The sequence below is a fragment of the Numida meleagris genome, chromosome 19 (genome assembly GCF_002078875.1).
Source record: "Numida meleagris isolate 19003 breed g44 Domestic line chromosome 19, NumMel1.0, whole genome shotgun sequence".
NCBI lineage: Eukaryota > Metazoa > Chordata > Aves > Galliformes > Numididae > Numida > Numida meleagris.
This window is the reverse complement of record NC_034427.1, coordinates 4,162,194-4,171,709: the sequence shown is the minus strand read 5'-3', so window position 1 is coordinate 4,171,709 and position 9,516 is coordinate 4,162,194. Positions and strand designations below refer to the sequence as shown.

The 9,516-nt window shown below is 43.8% G+C and overlaps 1 long non-coding RNA gene across 1 annotated transcript; it reads right to left on the bottom strand.

The window, feature by feature from the left end:
* LOC110408439 lies at positions 1,677-8,794 on the bottom strand. The gene is made up of 3 exons (XR_002444345.1): positions 8,740-8,794; positions 8,349-8,442; positions 1,677-3,785 (listed from the first exon to the last, which is right to left on the bottom strand). It is a non-coding gene; the product is annotated as an uncharacterized LOC110408439 (long non-coding RNA).

Below are 9,516 nucleotides of genomic sequence, written 5' to 3'. Positions count from 1 at the left end.
GTTATTTTAGTTTCCAGAAGGAAACCCCAGCAAACTAAACATAGAGCAAACTGTGCTGCTGGCAGAACCCAGCAGAGAGGTTATGGGAACTTTCACTAATTGCTGCATTGCTTGGCAGGCTGAACTGGTTACCAGTTTGTTTCTAGTTGCAATGGAATCCAAATTCCCAGTTTGGATCTCTCTGAATAAAGCCCAGCATGGTTTGGATGCTGCAGCTCCTTTCATCTCTGCAGAGGTTGAGATGAGCTGCAATCTTGCATCTAACTGCTCTGAATTCTTTGTGTGTGCAGGTGGGATCGACATATATCTTTGTGGATGAAGGCATTTCCTAATCAGGACCTTCAGCTTAAGTAACTACTTGCTTTCCCTAATGCTTTGGCACAATTAAACTATATTGCCCTTCAAAGCATCCAGCAAGGCCAGCTGTTCACCCAGGTTCCTCCTGAGAAATCTGCCTGAGGAAGTGGAGGCATGGAGCATGGATGGGGATGGGTGAGAAGGAAAACTGTTGTTCAGATCTGATATGGGATGATGCTTTCAACTGATTTGCAAATGCTCCCAGATATCATGACTGAGACAGAGAGAGAAACTGAAAAAATATGCAGATACATCAAAAATCACTTCCGGGACATGGAGTAACTGTTGCTACTTAGATTACACTTTTCCAAACGTCTGATTGCTCCACAAGTGGTGTGGTGGGAAAACAGGGAGATGGTAAGAAAAATCCAGCCCGAAAGAGCAGTAGGTATTTGAATGATAAGGACCTGTGGCTGATCTCTAGGAACCCTGTCAGCTGTGAGGGTACACAGCAGCTTCTGCTTCTCATGCTAGGGTGACTTCCACTCTGTGGCAGTGTTTATGTGGCATAGCCCACAAGCATCTAAACCATCAGATCAGGAAGCAGAAATCTTTCAAACTATTCCTGAGTCATTTCAATTCCCCATTCTGCTGCTCTTTGCCTGTCATGCCATCCTTACGGCCAAAATCATCTTCCTTTCAAGATCTCTAAACCTTTTGGGGCAACAACAGTGCCTACGTGCTTGTCCATACAAGTGCTAGCACAGCAGGTCCCAGTCTTGGCTACAGCCTGCCAGTGCTATTACAGAATACCTGGTAATAATGGGAAAAAAGGATGAAGTCATTCTGAGTTCTCATCCTATTTACTTACCACCCATGAAAGGTTCTATATTAAATGCATTCACATCTGACAGCAGAACAGATTTGCCGGATCCCTCTGGACCCAAATGTGGAGAGTGCTATCTTCTCCCTCACCTGTTGGCTCTGATAAAGGAGGTTCCTGTCAAATCTATAGGAGTGTCTTTTAAGTGCCCAGCAAGTGGACAGGGCATTTGGAACAGAGTTTGGCATGGCACACCTTGGTAGCCTAGGCTGCTCTCCAATCCAAAACCTGCCAATATAACCCTAAAAATGAGTATAATTCAGCCCACATTTTTTTTTGTCCAGCATATCTGTGTTTAATTTCACTACTTAGTGATTCTGTGGTATTCACGAATACACAAAAGTAGTGTTTGTCCCAGAACTTAAACAAAAGTTTATTTCTTGTGCAGTGATTATATGTGCGTATGCTGCTGTTGCAGCTGTAATGATGTCTGTAAGTCACAGCAAAGAGTGGTCTATGCACCAGCACAGAAGGAAACACAACTCCAGCCACCAGCTCCATTGTCTAGATACTTCCTACAATTATTTTATTTAGGAAGCTCTGATGAAATGCTTCTTTTGAAAATCTATCTCCGTTGCTTTTAGCATTTTAACTGCAAAGCAATTACTGAGCTCGTCAGGCTAATCACCGTAAATACTGTCCATAGTGTTCCTACAAGCCAATGGTAACTGGTTTGGTCACTTCAGATGAATTGAATGACCGTTCAATAAAGCGTTGTATTTGTATTCCAATTCTAAACTACAGACCAAGGCAAGGGTTAAAATGGGCCATTGTTAAGGCATTGACCTCTTTCCAAGTTGTTATCACTGACAGTAGCAAATCGGAGCTCTGTGTCCCACGCAGGTGCTGGTGATCTAGATGTGTTCTCCCATTTTCCTTTGCAGAAGCTTGAAACATTGGTGATAACTTATGATTTCAAGACTCTGCCTGGATAACATACAGAAGCATGGGTTTCACTCAATACCCCTATACTAAACTGAGGGAGATGCTAAGCTGAGGAAATTCAGAGCGGAAGCCAGCAGCTGAGAACAGATGCCAGGATGAAGTCCTCAAGGAGTACCTCGAAGGGGAGCACCCATGCGATCTGGGGACATACTCTGACACAGTGTAAACTGTTCTGGCTAACCAGGACTGAGTGTTTTACAGCTGCAGAGGTCAGGCCAGAGAATATAACGATGTTACATTGGTAGCTTAAGAATTAGTTTTTGGCAGGAGTGCAAGTTCAAGCAGCCTTCATCCTACATGGTTCCTTGACTGGTGCTGGTGTGACACTTTGCATTGTGGAAAGCCATCCTCCAGGAGCTGCTGCCGGCAAAGCCCAGCCAGCCTGTGGTGTCCCAATACTTTACAATATCTAGAATATGAACAGCAGCACCAATCACTCCTCTGTCTTTCCTTCACACCCCTAAATGCGCATATGTTGGACTTCTCCCTCTCTTACTCTCTGCTAAACCTCAGGAAAAAAAAAAAAAAGTGCCTGCCTCAACATCCAGCCCCATCCATATTTGATCAAAATATTTTGCATGTATCAATCAAAGATTCTGCAATCAAGCTATATCCACATCACACCGATAAAGAAACCGAGGGCCTGAGCAGTGATGCTGCAAGATCATGCAGTGAGTCTGCAGTGGAAACAAGAACACAACTCGGGAGTCAGCTGCTAACCACATAAGCTATCCCTGCTGCTGGCCTGGAAAGTAGAAATAATGGTTTGGAGTCCTCCAGTTTTCATTATTAGCTTTTTGGACGAGTTTTGCCTAAGGGGAATGAGTTATTCTCCGCTGTTGCATCAGTATGTTTCACTTCAGCTGAATTATGTGTCACTTTATGGTAGGGTTGTCTTCGTTTTTTTCTCGGCTGCGCTCAGGGAGATCTTTGTGAACATCTTGTTTGACAAATTCTGCACCACCCACATAACCACTTTCAGGCAAACTTAGCAGAGTCAGTGACTGAGCTGGGCCCACTTATCTCTGGTGGATCTTGCCTTGTTGCTAATTGCAAACTCCGAGGCCCAGTGGCCAGAGCAGTGTGTGGTGCTCAGATTTAAGTATGTGGTGCTTTCCTTTGTTGTTTTGTCCTTGTGGCTTTGGGCAAGTCACAGAATTTGATTGATAGCATGTTCATTTATGGGCTTGTTTGTTTCAAATGAAAATTTCAGCCAATGCAAAAGCTACTTGGAGCCATATTGCCATACTTTTATGCTTTTTTTTTTAAGGGAGAAGAGATTAAAAAAATAGTGCCTTCTCCCACATGGAAACATTTTTTTTTCCTTCTGTTTTAGTTTCCTGAAATCAAACATGGAAAATAAATCATCCTTAAATTAAAACTCAGAGTTTCTCAAAGAAAATCCAGAAAAGAAATTTCTGCTTCAGCAACCACAATCTTTTTTTTTTTTTCTTCTTTTGGATAAATCTTTGATGGAAGTTTTCAAGCAACAGTGAAGGGGCAGAGAAATGCCTAGTTCACAGCCTGCCTTGTCTTGATCCAGCTGCTTCGGTCTTGAATGCCAGCAAATACTGGTGACTTTCAAAAATCCGTAGGTTGTTTTGGATGGTATTTAGTTAAGCAATACATCTCGTGTACAGAATAGTCTTGATTACATTATCTAGCAAAATAAAAACAGATGGCAATGAAGTAAGTATTTATCTTCCTGGTGAATTTTAATACACATGGAAGTGAGGGCACAAAAAGACTGCTTTAAACTGGGCATAATATGGTCTCTGGGGGCTATGAAAGCTTTTTCCAACCAACTCTGCTCATGCACCTAATCTTGACCTGGAGGCAACGCTAATGCTAGAACCTTTTTCTGCTTCAGCTGAAACATCTTATTTCCACTTCCTCTTCCCGGCCTTCTCCTTGGTTTGAATCCTTGTGCACCAGCACAGCTGTACACCATCTAGTGACCTAGCACAGCAGCACAGCTCAGTACACATCTGTGTCAGTGCAACAAGACCAGGCAGATGAGAGCAATCCAGGGCAGAGTAGAAAATCAGAGAACAGCTCAGTGCAGTCAATAATCTAAGCACTGCCAAATGTTGAGTTCGCTGGTGCTTACAGCAGTTGGGAGAATATTAATGTACTTCTGATGAAAAGCTGGCCCATCCCCATGCTTGGTATTCAATGTTTTCTGTGGTTATGGCACAGCAGCCTCTGAGCTGGTAGCAGGCTCCTGTGATACTCCTTCACCTCATGTTCAAAGATCAGTGCCTGCTGCTCATGTTTGTGCCACTTGTGGTTATACTGAACAACAAATAACCCGCCAGAGTGATTGCCTACAAGTGTGGGGTAAGTGCAGTCAATGCAAAGAAGCTTCTCTTGGTGGCAAAGAGGACCATCTGGCAGGACAAAACCGAGTTCTGAACCTTTCGTAACTCAGCACATTTAGCAGCCTGGGTGGATGCTGCATTTCATTATCCCTTCAAATTACTGCACATTTGTTCAAAGGAGTTTTCTCTTGTCGGTAGGGCCACCCGACAAGAACCAGCACGTTCCTGTCTGACAATGACGTTAACAGCCTTTGGAGCAGCAGAAACAGCCACACCAGCCAAGCGGTGCTGTCTGCCAGCCTCTGAGATACATGCACCAGAGTATTCCTTCAGACACCTGCCAACCATGATCCATCCCCTCCTGCCTCCCCTCCAGGTGAAACTCTGATTCAGCATCTTAAACAAAACCGCAAAACCTGCTTGGCGGTCTGGGAGCTCGCTCATCTCTCTCTTCCCTCCACCACAAGACTCTACATGCAGCCGTGCTGCTGCCCAGGGGCTGGAGCATAGGAGCTCACAGCCTGACACTGAGAAATCGCTGGGGAGAGCAGAGCAGCTGATGCTCCCCCAGCCTGGCAAAGCTGTTCAGACTTGCACTCCCAAGGAACACTTTTCAGCACATCCTGGGCTTTGTCACCCAGACAGACTTGTACTGGGGGAGCGTGTTGCTTCTCAGAAGCAGAAGCCTGGAGATTTTCTCCCAGGCTTTCTTTCCTTTTTTTTTTTAAAAAAAAAAACATAATATACTTGTGTTTTCCTCTTGCTAAGTGGCTTGAAGTGACAGTGAAGTAGCAACACGGTAGAAGGATAATCCCGAGTGCAGCTATCGCTCCAAGCAGAAACACTGCAGCCTTCCCAGCCCCAGACCTGCTCTGGCCCCCAGAGCAGAATCTCAGCAGGTGGGAGGAGGGCTGAGAGACAACTATCTGCCTGAGTGGAGTTGGCCGGGGTTCCTCCTCAATCTAATACCACCTTTGCTGACATTCCTGTAAATGCCTGACTCATCCCAGTCATCACTGCAACCCCTTCTTTTCTGAGTCTTTTTTTTTTTTCCTTTTTTAAATGTTTGATGAGTTTCTCATAGTTCTGTCAGGTTTATTTGCTCTCCGGAGCCTGCTAGACTTCTTTGTGTGTTTTCAAAGATCTCCTGCAGCATGGAGCCCAAGCTGAGAACTAGCATAACCTCTGCCCGTGTAATTCAGCAAGCCTCTTTCTCTTTTTCTTCCCTGATAAATTCTTTTATTTCCTCTTGTAACTCTATTTTTTTGTCATGTTCTCTGTAGATACAATCAAATAGATCCATCCAAACTATTAAAAGCACCCTTTTCAATGTGAAAGTGTTTAACATTTTTCCTGCTCCCTTAACAAAAGCACAGGCGTATGAACTTCTGACTAAGTGAGAAGGGCAAACATGTTAGCTCTGGATACCAAAAGAACGGCAGAAAGAATTGTCATCCTACCTAATAAACCAAGAAATTCTGGGAAATGCTGTACAGAAAGTGGACCATATTAACATCACTCTTTCCTCTCTGCTATCTAACCAAAAGAGCCCAGACACCCCCAGAAAAAGCAGTAACCCACAGAACTGTTTAGGCTGGTTTAGGTTAATTTCTTTCCCAGTCTGAGTGGCTGCAGTGGTTGAAAACCAAGATCCCAACATCCCTGCATTTGAACTTGGATCTGAACTTTGCCACTGCAGCCTCTCTCCATCATTAGGTCACATCTAAAGATATGATTCATCAAGTGCAAAATTCATGAAAGAAATGCATTCCAGTTAACATACGTCCTTCCCAGAATGGTAACCCTGGATATGGCCTATAGTGTTTCTGCTTTAATCTCTCCTTGCAAACAGTCTCCATCTCCACAAGGAATTTCTCCTGTACCATTTTTGTCTAGGATCTGTTGCTTGTCTACCAGTCTCCTAGTTCAGGTTCTGTGTCCCTTTTGTGATAATAGACACCTGAAACTTCCCCTATAAACAACATGCAAAACAACTTCAGAAACTTCTGATGCTCTAGAACTTAAAGCTGAACCTAGAAACCTTGGTTTGGACAAGGACACAGGTGTTAAAAATTAACAGAAATAACACACTCCAAGCTCAGCTGGAATATCCCCTTGTGAGACCATCCATCATGTCAGAGCTACAAGCAGCTGGGTACATTGCTGAGTTGTCTCTCTGTTGAGTTCTTTACTTCTCCCAAACGGTGAGGCACATTCCTCTCATTCACCAAATTTGCTTTTATTTAGCAAATGTCACTAAGACAATATGACATGAAGCAGGAGGGAGGAGAGGACCATGTTCTGCCTGACTTGTCTCTTTATTGCTGTGGCTATAGGGGATAACAACCATTAACAGCCCATTCTTCTGCTCATCCTGCTGCTGCTTCTCCAATGTGTGCTACTCAGCCTGGCATCTGCCTACGTAGGAACAAATAAAACATTGACAAGGAAATCCCTTGTGTGGAGTAGCTTAGGATGGGTTATATAAAAACACACAGTGCCTTCAGATTCACCACTTTCTTTCACATCCTCCCTCCCTTCTCTCCTCTCTTGTTTACCTTGTTTCTACATGCCTAAGCCTTGCTTTAAATAACAGATGTCTGATTCTCTGCTTCTTCTCATATCCAGCTAATTATTTTCAATTTATTGATTTTCCACACAAAGATAAATGGGTTATTCAGCTCTCAAAGCCTGTATCCACACAGTTGTGAGCTAACCTATAGGAAGGGGAGGGGGTGTGTTTATGTGGCTGATCACCTTTCTGATGAACTTGTGTAACAAGCCAAAAGATGTTTTTTCTCCTTCTTACTCACTGCAGAAATCCATCCAGCTCCAGACTTCTGCCAATGAGTAATTGCATTTCACAGGGAGTAAGAAGTAACAAATAAAAACCTGATAACTTTTCAATAAGGAAATTGCTAACATGTGTCTTTCTTATGTCTTTAATTACAGCAGCTAGTGGGTTTTGGATGCAAAAGAGCCAGGCACAGTGGCAAAGCACCATAGCTCAGCTGTGGGTGATGTGGGGTCATCTCCAGTCCTTGGGTCCCATCCCGGTACCACAGCCTGTACTAATGCATAAGGTGGATGCAAACAAACCAACTTCCCCCGTGGTTCTTCCCAGCCAAAATTGCTTTAGAAGCCCAGTGTACAACTCAGCAGCATCATCACAGCCAGGACAAGAATGAGAAGTATTGGATTCACTACTGATGGAAAGGTGTCACATAAACATAACCTCTGGGTAGGAAATATTAACTCTGATCTCACTAGCTTATCTGATAACTCAGATCCCATGGAATTATGATAACATAAGGCTATAGATTTTAGGCTCATAGCCAAGTAATTGGTCATCTGGGGAGAGAGGGGGTCATGTTAGAACTTTTTCATGGTTTGCAACCTCCTCAATTAGCAGTATGCACACTCCTCTTTTATCAAGTAAAGTGAGTATGACCAGACTCAAACAGTGATGCAGATATTGCCAAGGGATTTGGGGAGAATAGGGGAGAAACGGCTAAGACATGAAATTAGAAGTTAAAGAAAAAATAAACAGAAACTTTGGCAAAGTGGTTACTATTTAGCAAACCTGCACTGTATAATTCTTGCCTTCCTTCAGAAGGGTAGCATGAGTTCTCTGCCTCATTGGGATCCATTGGCATGCTTGACTTGCTGCAATCTGAACTGCAGATTCATAGTTTATAGCTAAATGCTGCAGGTTTCACTAATTTCAAGTTACGTTCAGAACACCAAAAGTCAATCCATATATCAGCAAGTGGGTTAATATATTCAGCTTCAGTAAAAATCTGGCCTCTGTCATGAAGCTCTCTTTAAAGTTCTGACATTGACTCTTGTCAATATTCTAACCATAAGGAAGCAGAAAAAAAAATACTTTTTCTGGACCTTACCTTCTTGCTAAGGCTGGATGGATTCAGTTGGTTCTGGGCACGGAGTTCTCCCAGATCTGCTATAGCTTTGTCAGTGGTCACTGCTTGAAGAAGCCTATATTACCATGAGTAGAGCAAGTTAGAATAAATGCACCTCAGTTAGAGCCACCAGTTAAGATTTGACTCAGATAGAGTTAGAAGTAATGTTGAGGATGCAGCTTTACAACCAATATTTAGGAATACAGACATCACACATAGGGGATTTGGGACAGAACATGGACTTATGTAATGCTGTAATGTGACAGATAGTACACATAGTACTCTTGCTTACAGCAGAGTAGCACAATTCTAGGCTACAGCAAATAAGAACAAGCCCAAATACATCAGCTGTAAACAAAGGAAAACTACCTACCCTTAGAAGGCCTCAGGTACACAGGGACCTCCAACAAGACACCCTTGCCTCCCCCCTGCCAACCCTTAAATGAGGTCTGGGAAGGCGTGGAACCTGGCTCCACCCCCTCTGGTCACTCAGGTACATTGCATGCACCTGAGCTCCCCTGGGTTGGCCCTGCCTTCCCACCAGGTGCTCCATCACTGCTTCAGACTGTGGCTTAGCATTTCTGCTACAGGTTGACATGGGGAGACATCACTGAAGAGCAAGGCAGAATTAGGTGTAGGCAAGAGACATTTTTTTAAAACTATTTCAAGAAGGAGGTGGTGGGAAGGCCAAAATTTGTCCAGATATTACTCATTTTCCCCCCAGTGTTAATCCCCAACACAAATCAACATCAGTCATTTTCCTCTTCCCTCCCTTAGACACACGCTATTTGTCAAACCGTGTTGCCTTAACACTTCCTAACCACCTGGAATAAATTGAGCCTGACCAAGGAAAAAGAGAGCAACATGGTAACTTCTGGAAGAAGGAGCAAGCTTGTGCTTTGCTGACCGCAGCCTCTTGTAGGTCATCGCAGCACATGTGTGTCCTTCTCCTGTTCTGGCTTTTGTTGAAAATGGCTCAAGGTACAAAAAACTGAAACTTCCTGTTGGGTGAGGAGTGGATCAGTGTGGGTAAGGTAGCGTGGGCAGGAAGGCATGCAAGCATCTGGTTTGAATAGCTGCGTGCATGCAATATCAGCCAACTTTCTGTAGGTTTCACGGTTGTTGGCTTTTTTTTATCCCGGAGCTCTGG